The 22,902-nt window shown below is 41.7% G+C and overlaps 1 protein-coding gene and 1 pseudogene across 2 annotated transcripts in view; both read right to left on the reverse strand.

Moving 5' to 3' along the window:
• Positions 1-22,902, reverse strand: part of LOC309957939 (uncharacterized protein C1orf21) — a 226,242-nt gene that overhangs the window by 60,657 nt on the left and 142,683 nt on the right. The window lies entirely within an intron of this gene.
• Positions 3,966-5,205, reverse strand: LOC309957583 (geranylgeranyl transferase type-2 subunit beta-like; annotated as a pseudogene). The gene is made up of 2 exons: positions 4,801-5,205; positions 3,966-4,608 (listed from the first exon to the last, which is right to left on the reverse strand). The product of its transcript is annotated as a geranylgeranyl transferase type-2 subunit beta-like (transcript).

The raw sequence follows: 22,902 nt of genomic DNA on the forward strand, positions 1-22,902 counted from the left end.
CAATGTTCCTCACTCAGAACATTCTGTGGTAGTACTGCCAAGCTACTGGTGGTGGTTTTTTAAAGTTAAAACAAAATTACTTTAAAATAATCCAAACTAATATATAATCAGTGAGCACCAGAATTAATCTAAATACTTCCTAAGTGGAGATTAAAACTGCATGGGAATGATGTTGCAAATGGGGCTTCTTAGGCTAACTCAATACTATAAGAACAATAATAGATCAATTCATGACCCCCAAACTGATATTCTTGAGAGTCAGGGGGCCAAGGCGTTTGGCTAAGAATTCCAATTGGATAGTGCAAAGATGGGAGCAGAGGGCAGCTCACATACATGCCAAAAAAAAAAAAAAAATCAGTGATAATTCATAAACTGATGTAATGTTTGTCTATGAGGAGAAGCTACTGTTTGAAGCAAGAGAAAGGCTGATAGAAAAAAAAAACCACTAACATTTTCGGGAACAGAGTGGGAGGGGAGATGACAAAAGGTTAGCAAATCTTGTGATGCTCAGGCCACTTTTATCACAGTGACTCAGCTGAACAAAAAAAAGAAATAGATTTTCTAAGCCAAGACAGTCTTCCATTCATCTCTTCCTTTCTAATATTATAGCCATCCTCCTTAATAGTAAGGACCATGTTTTTACAAAGCGTGGAGTATGGTTTTTCCCCATAGGAAAGGTCTGGTCCTGTTGGGCCCTGTCACTATTCTAGGATTTCTAAGGCTGGTTCTGTCTTCCCTTCCTTCATCTTCTTCAACATACTAAATTGTTTCAAACTAAAACATAATAGCCTTTTCCGGTTAAAAGCATTATATGGGTACACAAACCTGAAGAAATAGTGAGCAGTGGTCACAGTGGTGGTGATGGTGGAAGATTCCTTCTTTCTTGTTTTCTTTAAATAAATAGGGGGTATAGCCCCCCGATTCCCTTTCTTTGGGTTGGCCTAGCCTCTGGCAGAAGGCCCCTGCCCTCTCCTCTGCCCAGATCCACGAGAGGCACCAGCCTTCTTAGAACAAAGCCTCCTTGACTAGCAGAGGCTCTGTGACTCTCTGCGCTGGAAGCTAGAACAGGTTTCTGGATACGCTTTAAGTTGCAAGAAGCATGCATGGAACAAGGTCATGCCTGTCAACAGGCACTGCACGTTCCTTTTCTTAGGCGGGAGACTCAAATCCTACCACTGTGGCTGACCTACCCCACAGCTTATCCAGCTCTCACCTGCCTTGGTTTATTTGTCCAAGAAGCCAAATAAAACTCCGTGGGAATATATACTGTGGTGAACACTGCGAATGTCTCTCTGTGTGTGTGTGTGTGTGTGTGTGTGTTGGGGAGTGAAGGAGTGGAGTGGGCAATTACTAATAAGAAATACCATTTCTCACATATCTTTCTAGAGTGCAGTCCAAAATGAAGCAGAAAGGAAGCAGCTAAGCTTTATCTCCCTCTAGCAGCCGTCCTAGCCGGGGCTAAAGTGAGTTCATCTCAGGGGTCCATTGTATCCAGATGGCCTGGAGGGTCAGCGGGCCGTTCCACACAGTGACAATCTGCAGGAGGTACCACGTGGCCTGCAGGGAAGTTATTTCTCCTGCCGGAGGCTTGTTAGCTAATGCCTCAGTGTTGAAGTGGAGCTGTGATGAATTTTTCCTCACTCAGGACTTCTGATTGAGTCAAGCCTCCCACCCCGCCTCACAATAATCTCTCCCCTTAGTCCCAATCCCTGCCCTAGGGATAAAAATAGAAAGGGAGGTTTCACCAGAACCTGAAAGAATTCAGGAGCACAAGGTAGCTCTGGCCCAGAACTTTGGGATAGGAAGGTAACAGGTGTCTCTGCAATGTGGGTGTGAGTGTGTGTGCGCTCATTCCCACACCAGCAGAGAAGACTCACAGCACAGTTCCACGAAATGGTGGACTTTGGTGAGGATTCTTCCATAATGAAAGAAGCAGCCTCTGGCTGTGGACATCAGTGCCCTCCGCTTGGGCCCTGAGGGGCTGTGTAGGTGCAGGAAGCAGCAGCAGCTCATGGGGGCTTTGCCTGGCACTGATGGCTTCCTGGGTTTAGGGCTCCAGCAGCAGGTTCCACAGGAAGTCAGAGCAGAGTGAGGGGTAGGGGGAATGGTGCTGCCACATGGTAGTGTTGGGAAAAGTCACCCATCAGGTATCTCCTGGAAAGCCCTGGTACAGCTTAGAAACCTCAAAATGGTGGGGGTGGGGGGAGTCCTCTGCTCCAACATAGCAGATAGAGGCAGAGAAATTCATTCATCCATCTATTCATTCATTGATTCTGCATAAATGGAACCGAGTAGCTCTTAGCAAGTACGGGAAAAAAAAAAGACAAAACCCTGGTGCCCTAACAGAACTTTCATTGTAGTGAAGCAAGGGGCAATGCAAATGAGCAAACACATGGATAATATCAAGTCAGGTAGTGAGAAGTAGTAAGAAGAAAATACAACAGGATAATAGAGAGTGGGGGGTTGGTGGAGAAGACTACTCTTTAGCTAGAGGTCACAGTCTCCAGAGTTAGAAAAAATGTTTATGTTGGTCTTAGACACACACACATAACATACGCTTTTGAATTTAATAGTAAACAATAAAAAAGCTTCAATTTTTGTGTCCATTTCCAACCATCACAATTTAAAGAATTTATTATAGGCCGATTTAAGTTACAAGAAATGATTAAGGGACTGTTCATAATTTTTATTATACATAGATATTATTTTATAAATTATGATACAAAGGAAGTGGACCATAAAGTTTAAAAATCTTTGCTTTACGGGGACTTCCTTGAATTGATGTGTTTTATTCATTGGATGAGTGAATAAATGAATGAATGAATGACGCATGATAGCCCGGTTAAGCAGACAGGTTCAAAGCCATCACTTATTAACTTGACTTTGAAACCTCTATTTCTGAAAAGAGGAGTAAAAACCATAAACATAGGATTGTGAGGATAAGACAGCGCCTTTAGAGTGTGTAGCACAGAGCCAGGCAAACAGTAAACGGGCACTGATTTAAGAATAAACAGCAGGATGTCATTTTTGTGAATTCTAAACTATGAATAGTTTTTTAAAATAAAAATTTATTTAAAGACAGACTGTGAAATAACTACTGAGCCTAGGATTATTAATAGAAATCCAGCAGTCATTCTCAAGAAAAAAAATGGCATTAGTTTATTTCTCTTGGATTTATTTTTAAAGTTAACTGTTCTTTCCTAACCTAAAATAATAAAATACATCTTCCTTCATCCTGGTACCTGTGAAAAGTCACATCCAGATTGCATGAAGAATCAAGGAGATATACACAGCAGGCTTTGGGCTCTCTGCACATGTATGAATAGAGATTTGAGATCTGAATGTACAGTGGACATTTTCTAAGTACTATGATGAGTACCAGGCATGGACCTAGATCTTTAGAGAGGGATTCACTAATTTAATCCTTTTAAACTAATATGCCAGGAATATATGGAAACAACTCTCCTGAACAGGTATGTCCCTTCTCTAGGCCAAATGATAAAAATGTCTATTTTACTTTTGATACAAATATCAAATACGTCATTGCTGTTGTTTTTCTGATAACCAAAGTCACATTTTCTTTTCTTTTTTTGAAATATTCCCAAATTTTAGCCATTTATTTTTTTTCATCTTTTAATTCCTATGGGGTTCATCAATTCTTTATCAGTTAACATTCTCATTGACAAAGACCAATTTATATTAACTATAGTTATATATAACATATCAAGGGAAAATCAGAACACAAGACTTCATCAGCTAAATAGAGTTCAACTCAGTTTGCTGTTATGGAGACAAACAAGATAAATACATTGAAGCATAAACAAAATATTAACGCTCAGAATAACAGCATTCCAGAAGAAAACAGAAAGCTGAAGATACAATAAAGGTCTCTAATTTACAATATGTATAATTATATAATTTATTAAAATCAACACAATTCATGTACAAAATATTAACATGGCAGCCATTAAGTTTGTTAAGCACTTCAAATACTGAAATGTTAAAACAGTAAAACTACACTAAGCAACTTTTGCATCAAGGGGTCTAACCTAGCTCACTAGTTCAGGCTGAACATTCACTCCGAAGTATTTCTTCAGGCATGCAAAAAACAGGGCTAACAGGTTTAATCTGTTCTTCTCCCAAAAGTGACAATCCAGCAATTCCAAATAGAGTATGAAAAGGATCTACCATATCTCCTGGCCTGTCCGCAAATCCTCCCGTTTCTTCATCTTGACATGCTAAAATGAAACTGCGCAGTTTCTCTCTGTCAATCTAATGAAGCCTTCCAATTATCTTTAGGGAAGCCAACACCCACCAAGAATAGCATACATCTGGTAAGTTCTCTGGCCTTCCACTGAGTCCACCTGATGGAAGCTGTCGTTCACAAAGCCACCAACCAAGTAAATCAGAATTTACTCGAAGCAACTGACTAGTAATAGCCAGGAATCCTGCCCAGCATGGGATTCAGAACCTGGCCTGGAACCAAATCCACCATCAAAGTTCATACATGATAAATTCGATTGTCTTTTCCACATTAATAGCATCCAGCTTCCCCAATAGAGCCAAAGTTGCCACCGCACAAAAGGAGAATCTTGTGTCGATTTCTCCCTATTATATAAAAGTAGATTTTCACATCCCATGAAGCAGCTGGTCTCTCCTGCCTGCACTGTATTCAGCCCTTATCTTTTAGACTGGCCCCCTCTGTTCCAGTACTCCTGTACGCTGATATAACTAGCACAGTGCATGCTGGAACTTCCAGCAGACGATTAACTCCAGTTAGACCAGCTGCTTAGTGGGACCCCAAATATCTCCAGCGAAAGAACCATCTTCTTTCTGTAGACTCTGAACATATTCCACAACTTTATTTACATCAATAACATTACTACTATCATAGAGAGTAAGAATCTGGACAGCACTAAGAGTGTACAAAAGATGAGGATCATGTCCAATACTAGCACTTATTCCACCACACTCGTGTTGACAAGACTTAATAAATGTCAGAATTTCTTCTCTATTCATGCGAGGTAGCTGTCCCATGAGATCCATTACAGTATAGATGCCACTCATTCTCAAATATTCAGACATACAGTATTCATAATCATCTTTCTCTGAGCCACAGGATGCTATATAATCTGCATGCTTCTCCACTACTAGGGTGTCGGGTGCATCTGACTTGATAATAACATCCTTCTGCGGTGTGCCCATGTCTGAGACCGAAAAGAGGTAATATTTTCATTGTAGGAAATAAATACCTTGCTCTACCAAGTGCCTTAACAATTTGGAATATTTTCTTTGTTGGTTTTACATCTTGTTTCTGTTTTTTTCTCTCTCTCTTCTGTTTATCTACAAAATTGGAATTATGTAAATAACATTCTTTGAACAAATGATTTTTAATGGCTTACACTACTTCATTTATTTCATTACATGGATAAACTATCAAGTAACCATTAGGTAATATTGGGGATTTAGGTTATTTCCAGATTTCTACCATTACACATAATGCTACAATAGCTATCTTTATACATATCTTTGACAGCCTTTTTCTTCGAAGAATTATTTGATCAATTTGAACATGAGCACCTATTGTCATGGCTTAAAATATTTTCATCCAGAAAGGCTGTAACAATTTACACTCTCAGCAGAAGGATATGAGTGTCTAGCCCACTCTACCCTTGCCAGAATTGACAGCATGATTTTAAAAACACCAAAAAAACAGGCATTAAAAAATGTCAATTTCCTAGAGCCAAAAATGTACCTTATTGTTTTCTGAAATCTGCTCCCCTGCTTTTTTTTTTTGCTACTAATAAGGTTAATCTTCTTTTTCCATGTATACTACACTATTTTCTTTTCTTTTTTTTTTTTTGCAAACTGTCTATTCATGTCCTCTGCCCATTTGAAAAACTGGATTGTTCAGGATATCCTTATTATCTGACAAAACCCCTTTCTATGTTAAAGATACTAATATTTTGGGGGGTAAAATTTGTTGCAATTTTTTTTTTTTTTTTTACTGGGTGGTATTTATCTTTTAAACGTTTGCTGTAGTTTTTGTTCTAAGGAGTTTCAAATTTGCATATATTAGGCATGCATCATCCCTGCCCTGCTCTGAGCCCTTTTCTGTCCAACTCACATTCTCTTCTCAGAGAACTTGCTCCTGTCCAGAGAAGGCAGTGGGTCCTCCCTCCTGCTGGCCTTGGTTGGAATAGCTGGTCCAGGGTGGAACAGCTAGCCAGAAAGAAGCAGACATTGGTTGTGTAACTGAGCCCGGGTCCAGTGCTCAGATCCCTGGTCCTTCTAGAGTAGCTTCTCTGTCTTAGCCTTGGGAAGGCCCAGCCCAATCACTGTCCTTCCCTGTGGATTAATCCAAGATCCCTTTCTAGTAAACCCTCCATCTACTTGTGGTATTCTTGGTTTAGTTCCTCACACTCATAACTATTATATCTTTAATGAAACATGGTGAAATAAAGTAATTCTTTCACTTGTGGTTTCTTCCACTGCTCTTACATTTCAAAATATGTTCCCATCCCAGTATTGGTTAAATAGTCACCTATTTTTTTCTCCTAGATTAAAAAAAAATTTTTTTTAAACCCCACATAATTCTCTATTTCTCTGGAGTGTATTTTGGTATGTGGTTTGCTGAATAATCCATTTCTTCCCCTACTGGTTTGCTGTGTTCCAAGTGATCACCAACTTTGTGTGTGTGTGTGTGTGTGTGTGTGTGTGTGTGTCTTTCTGTGTATTTCAGGGCTATTTATTCTGTTGCATTGATTCTTATGCCTGTAGTACATTGTTTTAATTATTGTAGATTTACTATGTATTTTGATATTTGAGATACCAAGTTCCTTTTCGTTGCTCTTTTAAAATTTTTCATAGCCACCCTGTCCAATATTATTTGGGTTATCAGAATATATCTTTTGTGGGGGGCTGTGGGGTGGCGGTAATGGGGAGATGTTGGTCAAGGGGACAAACTCTCAGTTAGAAGATGAACAAGTTCTGGGGATCTACTGTTCAGCATGGCGACTATAGTGAATACTACTATACAATAGAGTATTGTATACTCGAAATTTGCTAAGAGAGTAGTTCTTAAGTGTTCTCACTACAAAAGAAAAAGTAACTGTGAGGTGATGGATGTATTAATTAACTTGACTGTGGTATTTCACAATGGATACATATATTAAATCACCTTATATACCTAAGTATAGACACATCAAATATACGCCAATAGAGCTGAAAAAAATCCATTAAAAAATACATGTCCTGGTCTTTCGTCATGTCACTGACTAGACTAGACTATCTCAAGCTCTCAACAGCCAGTTATGGTTTAACCAAGTCCAATAAGTCCATCTTCACAAAACTAGAAGAAACTTGACTTCTGGACGGCCAGGTTTACTGCCACAAATTCTGTTCATCAGTCCTGCAGATTAAATCCAGAAGGTAGCTAAGAGAGATTTAGGTAGCAAACGTGCTGTGGGCAGCATTACAATTTGCCTCTTTTTTAAAAGTTGGGTGAAGAAAATTGGGTAGTCGACAAAATTAAAACAAATTAATGTACTTTCCTTTCAAAAGGTTTTTAAAAACAGACATTAACAGGCCTTACAATCTGAGCTAGCACAAAATGCTTTCCTTGATATTTAAATCTTTTTGATACTTAAACATCTATTTATACCATTTGTTTTTATACAACAACATACAATAGTTACTGGTACATTAAGGAAAAATAACCATTAACATCTCCAATCAACTACTACATTTTGCTTTTTAACTATCATTCTAAAGGCACTTTCTATATATAATTAGGTTTTTTGGTGACGTATATACTTATCTAAAATTAGCACTATATGAATACATAAAACAGAATAATTTTGGGACTTTACTGATAAATTTTTCATTAGAAAGAAAAGTGATGGACTAGGGAAAAAACACCTGCCAGGAACGTCCCAGAACTGCCTAGTTGGCAGTACCATCCCTGCTGCTCCACACCTGAATTTCTACACATCACAAAAGCAATCAAACAAAAAGGCCGACAAAGATATTATCTTACATTCAGAGAATGGGTAGGGAATCCAATGTTATTTCCTTAACAGAAAAAGAGAGACTAAAATATTTTAAAAGGCAACAACTAAAATGGTATAAATGTTAGTATATATGACACTTTCCCTGACTTTATATATTTAATACATATATTTAAATACAGGTTTATTATATTTTAAAACACTGCTGTTAAGAGAGAAAACAAAAGGCAAAGAAAACAGATTTGAGGATTTTAAGTGATTTCTTAGTGATTCTACTTTATCAATTTAAAAGCAGAGTACTCTAAACAAGGCCTCACACTTTTTAGTATAGAACTAGAGGGAAAAGAATAAGTCCTTTCCTTAACTGAGATTTTCACCTACTTTACCTACATCATCACTATTATTAAACCATTTTGCAGATAATGAAACTGAGGCTCAGAAGTTACTATTCTAAGGTTACACAGCTAGGGGACTGAGCAGGATTTAAGCCTGGAGCTCAAGTGCTTTCCACCACATGGGGTTCAGAACCTTTTTGTGCCATGGACCCCTCTGGTAGTCTGGTAAAGCCAATGTACCTTTTCTTGGAATTGTGTTCTGAGATTCCTAAAATAAACACATGGGGTTATAAAGGACAAAAATTATAACAAAATAGAGTTATCAAAATATTTTTAGGAAAAAAATATGTGATATAGCAATATATATTCTTTATTAATGTATTAAATAAGAAGATACACTATAGGATCTGATAACTATGGTAATCTTGAAGCAGTGATGAGCATTAATATTTCAACGACTTTAACAAATAATAATATCTACAATAACTTTAAAGTACTATGAAAACATCTGATTTCTATTGTTGAAAAGTCACAGGTAGTGCTACTGGTTTGTTGCCTACGTTCATAATTACTGTGTTGTTTTCCTAGACACCTTATTTCCTTCTCCAAAGGAAGGTACCCTACCTATTTGTCCTAATCAGAAATCTAAATTTTCATCAGAGGTTAGTGAAAATAAATATGTTAATTTGTTTCTCTCAATCATGTCATAGACTTCCTGAATTCTGTCTACAGACCCCTTAGGAACTAGTTAAGTACTCAACGTAGATTCCATGTATACAGCACGAAGACACCTACAATGAAACTGTGATGAGGGTGAGTCAAACAAATGAACGTCCCCACCAGAACACTGAGCAGGGTCAGGCAGTATAGGTTGCTGGCCCACTTCTTTCAGGGCCAATGTAACCAGCCTTGCCTTCCCGACTAGTGTGGGCTTGTGCGTGCACATGGGTGTGTGTGTGTGTGTGTGTGTGTGTGTGTGTGTGTGTGTGTGTGTGTTGGAGATGGGAGATGTGAGTTACTACACTTCCAAAAGGCACCTTTACTGTCCTGCCTGACCTGTGTCTGGTACCTGCCGACTCTCTCCTTCACAGTGTGCAGCTGAGGTACCACCACCAGGAGGTGTCAGCAGGTCTTTGGGAAGCACACCTTATTAGGGTACCTGGAGGAGGAGGGAGGAGGGAGGAGGAGGGAGGGGGAGGAAGGGGAGGAGGAGGGAGGGAGGGAGGAGGGAGGAGGGAGGAGGAGGGAGGGGGAGGAGGAGGGAGGGGAGGAGGAGGGAGGGAGGGAGGAGGGAGGAGGGAGGAGGAGGGAGGGGGAGGAGGAGGGAGGGGAGGAGGAGGGAGGGGAGGAGGAGGGAGGGGGAGGAGGGGGAGGAGGAGGGAGGGGGAGGGGGAGGAGGGGGGAGGGGGAGGAGGAGGGAGGGGGAGGGGGAGGAGGAGGGAGGGGGAGGAGGAGGGAGGGGAGGAGGGGGAGGGGGATGGAAGAGGAGGAGGGAGGGAGGAGGGAGGGGGAGGAGGAGGGGGAGGAGGGGGAGGAGGGGGGAGGAGGGGGGAGGAGGGGGGAGGAGGAGGAGGGAGGTGAGGCCCAGCAGAGAGTAATGGCCTTCATAGGGCTGTAGCAACCTCCAGCAGTGGTTACGAGGGGTAGCAGTCAGTGGAGTGGGTGCCGAGGAGGCAGCAGGGGGCAGGTATCTGTTTCCAATCACCTGATTCGCCTGCCTTGCAGCTGCATATTCTGATGCCCGAGGTCAATATTTCAGATGGTCGTCGTGAATGTCAAACAATGTCTGATATTCACCCACACCGCGTTCCTAGAGAACAGCATATTCATTTTGATTGTTCTCCTCATAACTGATAGGATATGTTCACTTAACGTATTCAAGTTAAATTAATTTAAGATGTTATCTAAAAATTTAAATACCTGAAATGCTGCCAGAGTAAAACAGACAAACACATTTGGCTTTACTTTCTCGACTTCGTACGTCGCAGAGAACATTCCTGTGGTTGCGTGCATGTGTGTATGTGTGTGTGGGAACTGGTCATGGGGGAAGGCACAGACTTTCCTCGTGATTTCCTTACATTTCCTCCTTGGGGTTCCCAGAAACCATGTGCCCAGCAGCAAGCCCAAGAACCTGCCTTGAGCATGCATGCCATTTGCAGTTCTTTAGGAGAGAAAGAAGCATTTATGTGCCTTTAATTGGCAAGGAAGGAGGATCATAAACACAAATTGATACAAGCAAAGAAGGATTATACTTAAAGACAAAAAGGAGGCAGAATAATTCAGACCCTCTGCAAATAAAAGAATGGTACTCCAGTCCAAATTTCCTAGCTTGGCATTTGGGGCCATCCTCAATCTGGGCCTCCTGACTGGTCCAGGAAGACCCTGCCCTGCGTGGTGTGGCCTTTTCTGGCTGCTCCGGCTTCGGCTCAACCTACCCTTCCGCTCACTGTCCTTCTCTAGTCTCTGTTCCTGGAATATCCTAGGCTCTCTTGTATTTTGGGGGCCTTAGCGTGCAGTTTTCTCTGCCTGGAAGGCTCTGGCTTGTCTTCCTCATCACTCCGCCCCCCTCCCCTTTGTCTGGTTAACTTAGCCTTTAGGCCTTACCCAATCCTCCAGATCAGCCAGCTCCCCTTTGGTTGGGCAGACTGTGTTTGAAATAAGGGTTCCTGATAAAGGTGGGCGAGGGGAAGGCTGCTCTACTGGCCAAGTCACATGGCCTGGTACTGGGCTACACATGCCTGGAAAACGTGATTCCTTTGTGTGAACTAGAAACAGGCTCCATCTGTTGCCGAACTCTGTGCCTATACGCTTGCATATACCTGAAGGAGCTGCCTTTTAATTTGTCCACAGAGAGGGGATGGCTTTTTCTAACTTGCACAAAGACACTGTATATCCTATCATTGGCTCTGCAAGTCTGCCTACTTGACATATGCAACTGGGCTTTTCATTCATAGCACTTATCATCAGTCTGTAGTCATCGATCTGTATGCTTAATTCGGTAGTATCGGTCACTCCCACTCAACAGTAAGGTCGGTTCGGGGAGGGGACGTGGCTTTTTGCTTACGATTCTCTCTCCAGTCCCTAACACAGTGTCCTGGCATAGAGTCGAGGCTAACTGCATATTTGTGGAATGAATTAATGAAAAGGAGAGCCATGGAGATGCTGTAATGGAAGAAATAACCAGACTCTGGGCACAATGGAAGTACCTAGCAAATTTACTTACTCTTACTGAATAAATGAGGATTTGAAAGATAGTAAGAAGCAGAAGCTGGCAGCCCAAAACACTGAGTTCGTAACTTCACAACTGAAAGCAGAATTTTCATTGAAGCATTTCACCCCAGGGCTAGAAAGAAACATGCTGCTTCTAGAAGAAAGCAGTCAGGCCAGTCGTGCCTCAAGAGCCTGCCTCTGAAGAAAAGGAGTTTTAAGGCAGGATAGCCAGCTGGGAGGAAACCTCCGTGAGACAAGAACCCAATGATTCATGAGATTCCAGGTAGGCCAGGCATCTTGGAACTCGCAAAACTTGTTCAAACAAAAATTCTTGCCCAGTTGGCTGAAGACACTGAGGCAGAAAGTGTCCACGTGTCACCCAGTCCGTGCGCCACAGGAAAACGGGCTGCAAATGAACAGCTGGGGCCAGTGTAGGAACAGTCACAGCCCAGCAACTCCTGCGGCCCTCAGGGACTTGGAAAAGCAAGATCAGTGTGGGGCAGGGCTGAGGCACTGATGGTAAAGGGGCAGGACAACAGCAGCGTTAGGGCAGACGTCCGTACCCCAATTCCAAATTTTAAAAAATTACTCATTAGGAAAATGGAGAGAGGGAAAAAGATGAAAGGTCCATCACCAGTAACAGTTTCTCATTCTAGAAAAAAAAGTATGCTCTGCCAGGTCACATACATACTTTTAAAACATTCATATAAAAGATATCATCCTATAAAGCTTCCCCTACGTGAATTCTTTACTTACCTAATAGCATATTTTAAAGATTTTTATAGCTACACAGAGATCTTTTTCCTTTGTTTAACACCTGCAACACATCCTACAGTATAATGTATATTGTAATTTACGTAACATAGAGACGACCATTCAGGCTGGTGATATAGTTCTAGTTTTTGTTTGTTTTAAAGTAGCCACATGTGGTTGGCAGCCTGAGAATCCCCACCTCCTGGTTTTCGCACCTTGCATCGCCCCCTCCCACACTGTACCAGTGTTGGTCTATGTGACCCAGAGTCTACGGCAGAAATGATGGTATGTCACTTCCAAGATTAGGTTATAAAAGACTGTGCCTTCCCTCTTGGGCTTCTCTCACATGCTCGCTCTGTTTCTCTTGGTTCATTTGTTCTGGGGGAAGCCAGCACCCATGGTAGGAAGACACTCAGGTAGCCTGTAGGGAGGCCCGTGTGATGAGGAACCGAGGCCTCCAACAACCAGGAGAGTGAGCTTGGAGAAGAACCCTCCAGCCCCAGGCGAGCCCTGGGGTGACTGTAGCCCCTGCCAACAGTTTGATGGAAACGTCATGAGAGACCTTGAACCAGAACCACACAGCTAAACTGCCCCCAATTCCTGAACTCAGAAACTGTGCGAGATAATAGATGTTTGTTGTTTTAAGCTGTTAAGATTTGTGGTAATTCGTTATGCAGTAACAGATGACTAATACACCACATACAGTAAAGTCCTAGCAGTGGACTACTTAGAAAAAAGGTATATGCATTCAAAAATCTGAAAGATATTGCCAAATTGTCTATCAAAGAGTAGTAGCAATTTATAATCCGCCAACAAAGCACAAGAGTGTTGGTTTCTTCAAACCTCAGCAGCACCAGATATGGTCAAACTAAAGCAATTTTGCTAGATTAATGGGTGAAAAATGGCATCTGGTTGCTTTGTTTCCTGAATTTCAAAATTTTTTTGGACACATACCACGCATCATCAGAAATGAAAAGGAAAAGGTGCATTGCAGAGTTCTAAATGATTTCTTACAAAATGACAGAGCGAGCCACCATGCCTCAAGCTCTAAGCCACTATCTTATCATTTAAATTTCTATTAAATGATTAATTTTATAAAGGAAATAACCACTGAAGTTTGAGTCTGGCAGTAGAAGTCAACATCTCGTTTTGACTGCTTTCTCAAAAATGCACAGAACATTAAGTGATTTCAAGACGTGTGACCTTGAATCTTAAAGCTATCAGCCTTAAATCAGAAGTGATCTAAATCCAAATATTAATTCCCTTTAATGTTGCTGAACCAGAAGTTTAAAAACAAAAGTAGAGTGAGTGATGGGGATCAAATGTATCTGTATTTTCCAAAACTACTTAAAGGAAACATCATAATAGTCTCAAACCAAATATGAACTCAACTAATTCCTTCCTTATTTGGCTTCAATTCCTGGGAAGAATAAATGGTTCTGGAAAAACCTCTTATCTTTTACAAAAAACTATACAGAGGACTAGAAGTCAGTGGTGCTTGAGAATAGCAGAAATAATCCTCCTTACTAGAGAAAAGCATTTGAAATCACTACAGGTCTTCCACCACCAGCAAACTTTGAGTTTCAAAATAATGAAGACAAATACATATTTAGTTATTTTTTTAAAATAAATGATATTCCTGATGACATTTCACCAAATTATTAAATACATCTATCTGTTTCTACTGCCAGAAGTCATAAAAAATTTTTTTAGAAAAAAAAAATCTACCTCTTGTAACAATACAGTGGACATACTGTACCAGGGAAATTCTAGAAAGCTAGAATTTCCCTGGTACAGTATGTCTAGAGCCAAAATATCCAGGTGTCTAGAGCCAAAAACCAAGACAAACTGGTTACAGATGATATCAAATGATCACTTTAAACACATAAATGAGCAACTCAGAAGGCCCTGAATGGTTATTAAACCAACCAGTTGACTTCTCACTTAGTACATGACAAGTAAGTGACAATATAATTTGATTATCATTGTTGCTTCCCAGGCTACACTGGTCTGAGGAAGGAAAACCCAAGGATGTGAGTAAAAACATGGCCTCCTCTCAGGAGAGGCTCTGGGACCCCCCCAGGACTCCTCCCAGTTTTCCTGGCAGGGAAACCCGGGGCGGGTATTAGGGCACTAAGGTCTCCTTGCTGCCCTGCCCTGCTCCGGAGTCACCTCTAATGGGCAGCCCCTGCCCCAGCTGGCCCTGACCCGGGTCAGCCTGGGTCATGGGTGCTCCTGCCATGGCTGTTGGCTCCTGTGTCCGGCTCCAGCCATCCCTCCCCATCCAACACCCCCTCTGTCAGCACTCAGGTCTGTCCTTCCTGAGGTGAGGGAGGGCTCCCTCCCCAGCAGTGGTGCATCTGGGCCACTGCCCAATGGGACCTTGCTCTTTCAGTGAACCTCAGCCCTCATCTTCAGCTCCCACAGTAAGGTGGATGCCATGCTCTCAGTCCTCCATGGTTTGGGTGGGAGAATGTTCCAGTCATACTCCATAGCATCAGCCTTAAAGCATTCTTCCCTGTTCACAGTCTAAGAGAGTTTTGGATAAGGCCATGGAACTGCAACTCTTTCTTTCCTCCCTAAGGATGCTGTGGCCGTGGAGGCCGGCAGTCTCTGAGCTCTGCAGGCCCTCGGGGTCCACTACAGTGGACATTACTCCTTCTCCCCAAAGGTCTGCTGGATCCTCAGGCAAACACAAAGACCACCAGTGCTGTCTCGTCGTTGCTACATGATCCACACACGTACTCTGTAGAGATTTTCTAATGAGCTACCTATGCATAAGCTCACTAGGGCTTATACATAACTCTCTGTTATGCAACAACTCTCTGTTATTATACCAACAAAACTCCACTAACTCTGCATATAGAGGGGATAAAAGATTCTCCTACATGAAACTGTCTCATCCAATAGCAGCTCAGAATTCTGACCTGCTTGTCCGGTAAATCTATAACCTTCTGCTGATAACAAGTAACATGTTCTGCTAAAATACTTCCTTCCGTCCTCTGCATCACTATTGATCCTATACTTTACCATCCTCTAGTGAACACTACTGTGAACTGTGATTGGGTCATTTCGGCTACTAGAGCCAGACTGCCTGGGTGTGAATCCAGGTCCAACTTTTACTGGTTGCATGACCCCAGGCAAGTTCCCTAAGTACTTAAAATTCCTTTATCCGTAAAGTAGAGACAGTAAAAGAATCTTCTCTATAGGTTGTTATTAGTAAGAAATGAGTTAAGGCATGTAAAGTGTCTAGAACCGGGCCGGGCACACAGTATTCGCTATTAGCATTACTATACGAATCGCCTTGTGCTGTACTATACCGCAGGATCCCTACGTCTGGTGAGATCTGCAGGTGAAATCATGCAGAAGGGATGGGGTTTTCACTCCATCACTTGCCTAGCTGTAAGTGGCTAAGCTGATGAGCCTCCCAACATGTTGTGACAATAACGTGCTGACAAGCTAAAGATGACTGCACCCTGTATGGAGGAGGAATTTGCCTGAAACCAAAAACAAGAGCAGAGTTCAGGCGATTAATCACCCTCATTCCTTTTCCCCCAGAACATTCAACTTTAGCAAATTCAGCAATTACTGCACAAGAGATTGTAAAAGGATGGCCGGCCACGTGGACACGCCACACTTGCCAGAAGCCACGTGGAATGCTGTCACCTTTCCACTCAAGCTCAGACAGTTCTGACTCAGTAACTCTGCACACCAGCCTGTGACACCCGCTGGTTTCCAGATCATTAAATGGAGACACACTCCTCGGCACACCTTTCTCAAAAAGCCAACCAAGATCATGCATTTCCCAGCTGGACTGCCAAGTCTGCTATGCTTATCACGCAAAAGAAGGAATCCAGGGCCCTGCCTTTAAAGTCTTAACTGGAGAACGCGCGGAGCAATTTAGGCTCTCTGGACCTGCAGCGTCATCAGGGGACCACAATGAGATCCCTAAGTAAATATTTAAGGATCTGATATTGTCTTCCTATCATTTTTGCTAGGGTCTGAGCACAAGATTTATATCCTTATTCTGTCACCTGAAGAGATCCAGATAGGCCACCTGTAAATGTCCTAGTCTAGGACCTACCGAAGTGAAGTCATGATTCTACCTGCTGAGATGAGAAGGGCCGGCCAGATGCACAGCAGATCACCAGGTCAAGGCTTATTCTAATAACAACGGAAGCATATTCACTTAGGAGGATGCTGTAACTTAGTCCTTTAGAGAGCTTTACTTAAAATAAATAAACAAAAACCAAACAAATAAAACTAGTATTTCTGGGAGGTGGGGGGTGGTGATCACATACTGGTTGTAATTGGAAAATGAGGAAAGAAGTGTAATCAATATTTCATTTGCGCTGCTACTTTACACAGTTGGGCAAAATCAACAATAGACAGGAGGACTTTGGGGATTCCCAACACTCCCGCCCCCAGAGGAGGCACTGTGGATATAAATGGAGGCTCGGGGGCCAAATGACATGGGTTCAAACCAATTCCTTCACTGGCAACTACATGGGCTTCAGTAAATTTCTTAGTTTTTCTGTGCCTCAATTTTCTCATGTATAAGAGGACTGTTATGAAGATTTAAAGAGATAATTTGTGGAATCACTTAGAATACCTGGTGGATAGTAAACATGCAATGAATGTTAGCTATTATTATTTGTTTCTGGAGTTGGCTTTCAAATAAAATAACTTTTTAAAAGTTATTTGAAAATTTACAAGTATACTTTGATACTTGTTTTAAATGGTTAAAAACTGCTAAATATTTGGGGGAAAAACTGGTATGATGGCATTTATGTTGTTCATGGCACTACCATTCACAGGTTACAGATCAAAAAGTCACCATTTCTGCTCCAAGGTACAGGGCCTCAGAACTACAAACAGAACTTTATAGCATAAAAAGCTTTTTTCTAAAACTAGATTACAAGTCTCTATAACTCAAAATACTGAAAACTGCCAGATTCAAGGATATACTATGTCTGTCAATTTCTTTTAAAACCTTGGTATATCATATACCCTAAAAATTATGTTAAGATGAGAGTTTAGGAATTGGCATTTACTTAAAATATTGTCACTAACTACTATGAAGAGACAACTAAATTGACTTAATAATTTGAGCACTAGTTATTAGTATTTGGGTAAAAGCTTTTAGAAGGGACAAAAAGATATGTGCATTATACACTGGATTTCTTTGGCACTTATTAACAATAATGGGTTTTTGTTTAATGATTTCACTTTCATGAACAGAGTAGTAACTGTCCCCCACCCCCATCAGAGGTAGGGGCATTTTTTAGTTTCTATTTGTATCAGCCAGGGGGTTATGCTGTGGTAACAAACATCCCCCAAACTCAGTGGCTTATAAACAAGGTTTCTTTCTATTCATGCTACATGCCCTTCACAGGTCAGCAGGGGAGCTGTTCCATGTCACCATGTCCTCACTCAGGGATGCAGAGGCAAAGTGACCAGTAAGCAAGAACTTTGTCGGTCGCCATGGCAGGCAGAATAGAATATGTAGAATTCTACACTGGCTCTTAAGGTTTTCCCTTAAATGTGACACGTATCATCTCCAACTCATATTCCCTTAGGAAAAGCAAGTCACATGGTCCCATGGGCAAAGAGGTGCCCCATGGACTCAGAAGGAGGAGATTTAGCAACATCCCCAGTGGTAAACATACACGCTCTTAAAAGGAGTTCTGCAGGATCCTTTTACCTTTAAAGGTTAAACATGCAGCTGTAGCTAATTCAAACATCAGCCATAACACGTCTGCCTTTACAATGCCCCCTTGCTCTATCCAGCCATATCCTGGGCTGGGCAAAGGAGGAAATCAGTAATTTGTATCCAACAGAAACTAACTTGATTCTCCCTTCTAACTGGAAACAAAACTTGGATATGAAAGTAGTACGAAGAAATTAAGGTCTCAGTTAATTTGTTTCTTGTTGAGTGATAAGGGAAGTATAGAGAGGAACAAATACGTTTCTTTGTTTTCAAGTAATCAGTTTTTTTCACACAGAGAATGTGCTCCATCGGGCTACTCTCCACGGGCTTTACAATGTCACCCTCTGCTGGGCTTTTCTCCGCCTGCCTCCCCTGTTACCAGCACTTTCAAACAGGTACTTGCAGGAAACAGACATGGTCTGAATTTTTTTCACAGGCAGATGAGAAATTAGACCTGGGACTTGCACTTGTTATCATTTATTTTAAAAATGGAAAGGACCTCAAATGTCGTGCCAGGAGACCGTTAGTTGTCCGCAGACATCTGCCCCCCTCCTCCCATATGGAGAAGTATAGATGACAACTACGTGATAGGACAGCACCTCACACCTCTCACAGCTAGCTGTGACCACATGACTAGCTGGCTGAGGGGAAGCTAGATCACGCCTTTGAAGGAATGGATGCGTCTTCCCCTTGGCCCTTTCTCTCTTCTCATTGGCTGGTATGTGGACATGATGGCAGGCGCTAGGGCAGCATTTTTAACCACCAGGGTTAAAAAGCTAATGGGAAGCTGTGTGTTGAACATAGCGCAGCAACAGGAGAGAAGGACTCTGAGTCTCTGAAACTATGAAGCTTCCGTGACAGCCCTGGAGTGTGTATGCAAGGACTATATGTAAGAGAAATACATGTTTATAATAAAGTGCCAACTATTTCCATGTCAGCTGGTTCAAATCTCCTGTTTTCTGCTGAAGAAACTGAGGCCAGAGAGATTAAAAGACATGTCCATGGACATACAGCTATCCCCTCTGTAGACTGTACATTAAAATGATGGAAAATGTCTCATCTCTCATGTTAATGGCCATGAGAGTAAAATTTCTTACAATTTCTTTTCTAATGATTTAATGTCATATTCAGCAGAGGGAACAATAGAACTTAATGCTAATAACTACATCACTTCAAGTTTCCTAGGATAATCAACATGTCCTATTAATAGAAATTATTTAATTCAATGTAGATTGCCAGGGTTCAAAGCTAATGGGAAATTCTGAAGATTGAGGAAGCAGTCAAACTCTTGGAAAATATTCTCGAAATACATTTCCCAAAGTCTACCGGAACACAATCAGTGGGTTGTATTGTATTTGTCCTTCTTTCCGAGAAGGGATAGTAAGGCTTCAGATGGAATTTGAATTTGGCTTTTATCGTGTAAGCACCCAGCTTTTAGTACACATACAAGAAACCACAAACTTAATTACCTAAACTGAAGTCCACCCATTGAACCACAGTTGCTTTCAGTTAACTTTTTCATAAGAAAGGAGGAAAAAAATGGTTCTCAATTCACCATTTCTTTGACATCTCATTTGCTGTTTTAAAGTGCCACTCAACAGGAATTATGCTGTTTGACGTGGTTTGAGCATCTGATGCTGTAAAGAGTTGCGAAATGACTGGGAACTGTTTCAAAGAGCAAAAACATCTGACCTTGTTGGTTTAAGCTTTGGATAGTTTATGGAAAATGAGGATTCTTTTTCTCCTTTGGAATATACTTTTAGGAATATACTTTTAGGCATATACTTTTGGAATTTCTTTTAGGTTCTACTTAGTTGTCCTTGTGTTTGGATGGCTGATAGTGAGTCCTAACATCACAACTAAGACCTCAGGGGACCAGCCAAAGCCATATGGTTCGATTTTATCCACTCCTCTTTCTGATCTCCCACACAGCTGTCCTGAGTCATTTTCGCTGCTAGCAGAAATGACAGCTAGTGTAAGTGGGGTTCACTTTCCCACAACAAATCATTGCTTTTTGCTTCACTTCACTTCTTGCTCTCAAAATCTCTAATTTGGAACTCAGAATTGCTAGAAGGGAACATGTTAATATCAGTTATTTTTTAAAAATCTGATGTCACATACCTGCTTTAAAAAATATCAAGTGCTCCCTGTTACCTAGAGAATGCCTGAGCTTTACCATCATAAGACCTTCAAGTCTACCCATCCTGCCTCTCAAGCCCTATCGTCCCCCATTGCTCCTCTTTGCTACAACTACCTTGGACTATTCTCCACATCAGGGACCCATCCTTCTGTACTTTCTGCCTGGGGTGATCCCCTCTGCCCCCCCACCCATTTTTTTCTCTGAGAAGTTATCTTTTTGCTTGGCCTCTCTCCTAGTTTTTCCCACCTCTACAATATCACTGGTTTACCTGTATTTTAATTATTTATGTATCTGCACCCCCTGCTAAGTTGTGAGCAACTCAAAGAGAGGAATCATATCCTCATTTTACTCCAAACATCTGGTACAGTTCTTGGCACATAGAAGATGTTCAATATATGCTTGCTGAATCAATAGATACTTGGCAATAAAAGGAACAGAAAAGTTCCTAAACTATAGAGTCTAAATCATTAAAACGAAAAAAAACCCTAAATGTGTAAAAGAAATCATAATTTATAATAGTGTCTCTTTATCCCATCTTTTATGTTGAGAGAAAGAAGCAAAAAATTTATGGAGCAGAAAAGTTGCATGAGAGGCAATGGATGTCTTTACCCTAGGAATTAGAAGGCAGAGAGTTTTTGAGTTTCAGCTCCTTAACTCTAGGCAGTTTACAGTTATAAAATTAAAATATAAATCCCACCTCATTCTAAAAAAAAACACAAAGTAACTCTCAGGCAAGAGCTGGCAAGGAATACTCCTCTGATATTTTCTTTTCCTTTTTAAAATCAGTTTCGAATGGAGATGAAAATACCTGCCGTACTTTCCTCACGGCATGCAAGCTTCCGAAGAGCTGGTGGCCGTGCAAGCACTCTATAAACTATAGAATGAGATGTAAATGAAAGGCCTCATTATCCATAGACGGGAAAGAAAAGGAAACAAGTACCTTTCACTCAACTATCCTCTTCAGAGTGGTTACTGTGGACCAGGCAAGGTAGCAGGTATTAGGGATTCAAAGAAAATATGGAGATCAGGACTGCTCTGGCAGGTTCTCCCCCAGACAGATCTCACCTATTCTCAGGTGTACTCACTCTATAACTGATTCAGTCCCCATGGGTCTGGGTGTCATGGTCTGAGGGAAGGTCTGGATACAGCAAAGGAACAGATGCACCTCCAAGGCCAAGACATGCACCAAATACAGAAGAAAAGGCTCCACGATGAACCACCACCAAGCACCCCTCACTTCGCAATTTGAAAGGGTATAGCAGAGCTGGTCACTTCTTACTGGAACTGAGGACTGAAATAGAAATTAATTTTGCATTTTTCTAATGTGAAAGAACCAACAGCTCCAAATATCACGTTAGCACATTTTTTTTTAATTAATTAATTTATTTATTTTTGGCTGCATTGGGTCTTCGTTGCTGCATGTGGGCTTTCTCTAGTTGTGGCGAGCAGGGGCTGCTCTTCGTTGTGGGCTTCTCATTGTGGTGGCTTCTCTTGTTGAGGAGGATGGGCTCTAGGAACGCGGGCTTCAGTAGTTGTGGCTCGCAGGCTCTACAGAGCAGGCTCAGTAGTTGTGGCGCACGGGCTTAGTTGCTCCGTGGCATGTGGGATCTTACCGGACAGGGCTCGAACCCGTGTCCCCTGCACTGGCAGGCAGATTCTTAACCAATTTATTTTTAAAATTGTTTATGAAGCATTCGTTCTTCCCTCGCACCCAACCTGGCTAAGTCTTGGATCTACAGGAAGTATTAAAAATCAAAGACTTTGCCTCTTTTAGCATATGTTAAAGATTACATTTATTCGTTTATCCATTCATTCATCCTACCAATATTTATTTAGCACTTATAACATGCTAGGCAGTAAGTGAGGTACTGGGGAAACAGCCATTAACAACCAGAGATGGCCTACAGCAAATATTACGCAAGTAACTTTAATTACCATTGTGGTAAGCATTACCAAAGAGCTGTACGGGGCTCCAAGCCGGACAGTGAAATCTGTGGGGAGGAAGGAAAGATGGTGGAGGAGTAAGAGGATGCTTTCCTGAGGCAAGGACCTCAGGGCTGAGACAAGGGTAGGTGGAGCTGGTCAGGGTAAGTGGGAGAGAAAGCAATCAGGGGTGGGAACTGCAGGACTGCAGGCTCCGGGTGGGAAGGAGTTTGGCCAAAGTGTGTGTGGTGGGGAGGAACCCAGAGAGGCAGCGGGGGGGTCCACCCCTCCTCAGGTCAGAACCTGAGAGCAACACAAAGCCATTGGAGGAAGGGCGTTAAACAGTAACATGATCAGATATGCAGTAAAAAGCAAAAACAAAAGGCGACTTTCATACCTAGGAGAGTGGTAAGAAGCATAGCGAATTTGGACAGAGTTGAGAGTCCGGAGCTATCATGGCTGCAGGACCCCTTCATTTTATGCATGAAGACACAGCCCCAAAAGTGAAGTCACTTCACCAAGAACACAGAGGGAGAGATACTGGCAGAACTTCCTTTTTATGACTCTTGGTCCAATGGGGTTTTTGTTGGTTTGTTTAATTTTCTCTATAAGAACAACCTCCACCCTTTAACTGTGAATGTGGAGTCATAGCTTTCCTACCCTTCGAGTCACATCTACATCATCATAGCACTGACTGCTTTCTCGCCACTTTAAACGTCATGATACTACTAAAAAGAGCAACAATCATTTATTAGAAACCTGCCCTGTGCCAGGCAACCTGTTAGGTGCTTTCCATATTTAATTTTCATAACAATCTTGTAA

This window comes from Leucopleurus acutus (assembly GCF_964270905.1).
Source record: "Leucopleurus acutus genome assembly, chromosome: 2".
Taxonomy (NCBI): Eukaryota; Metazoa; Chordata; class Mammalia; order Artiodactyla; family Delphinidae; genus Leucopleurus; species Leucopleurus acutus.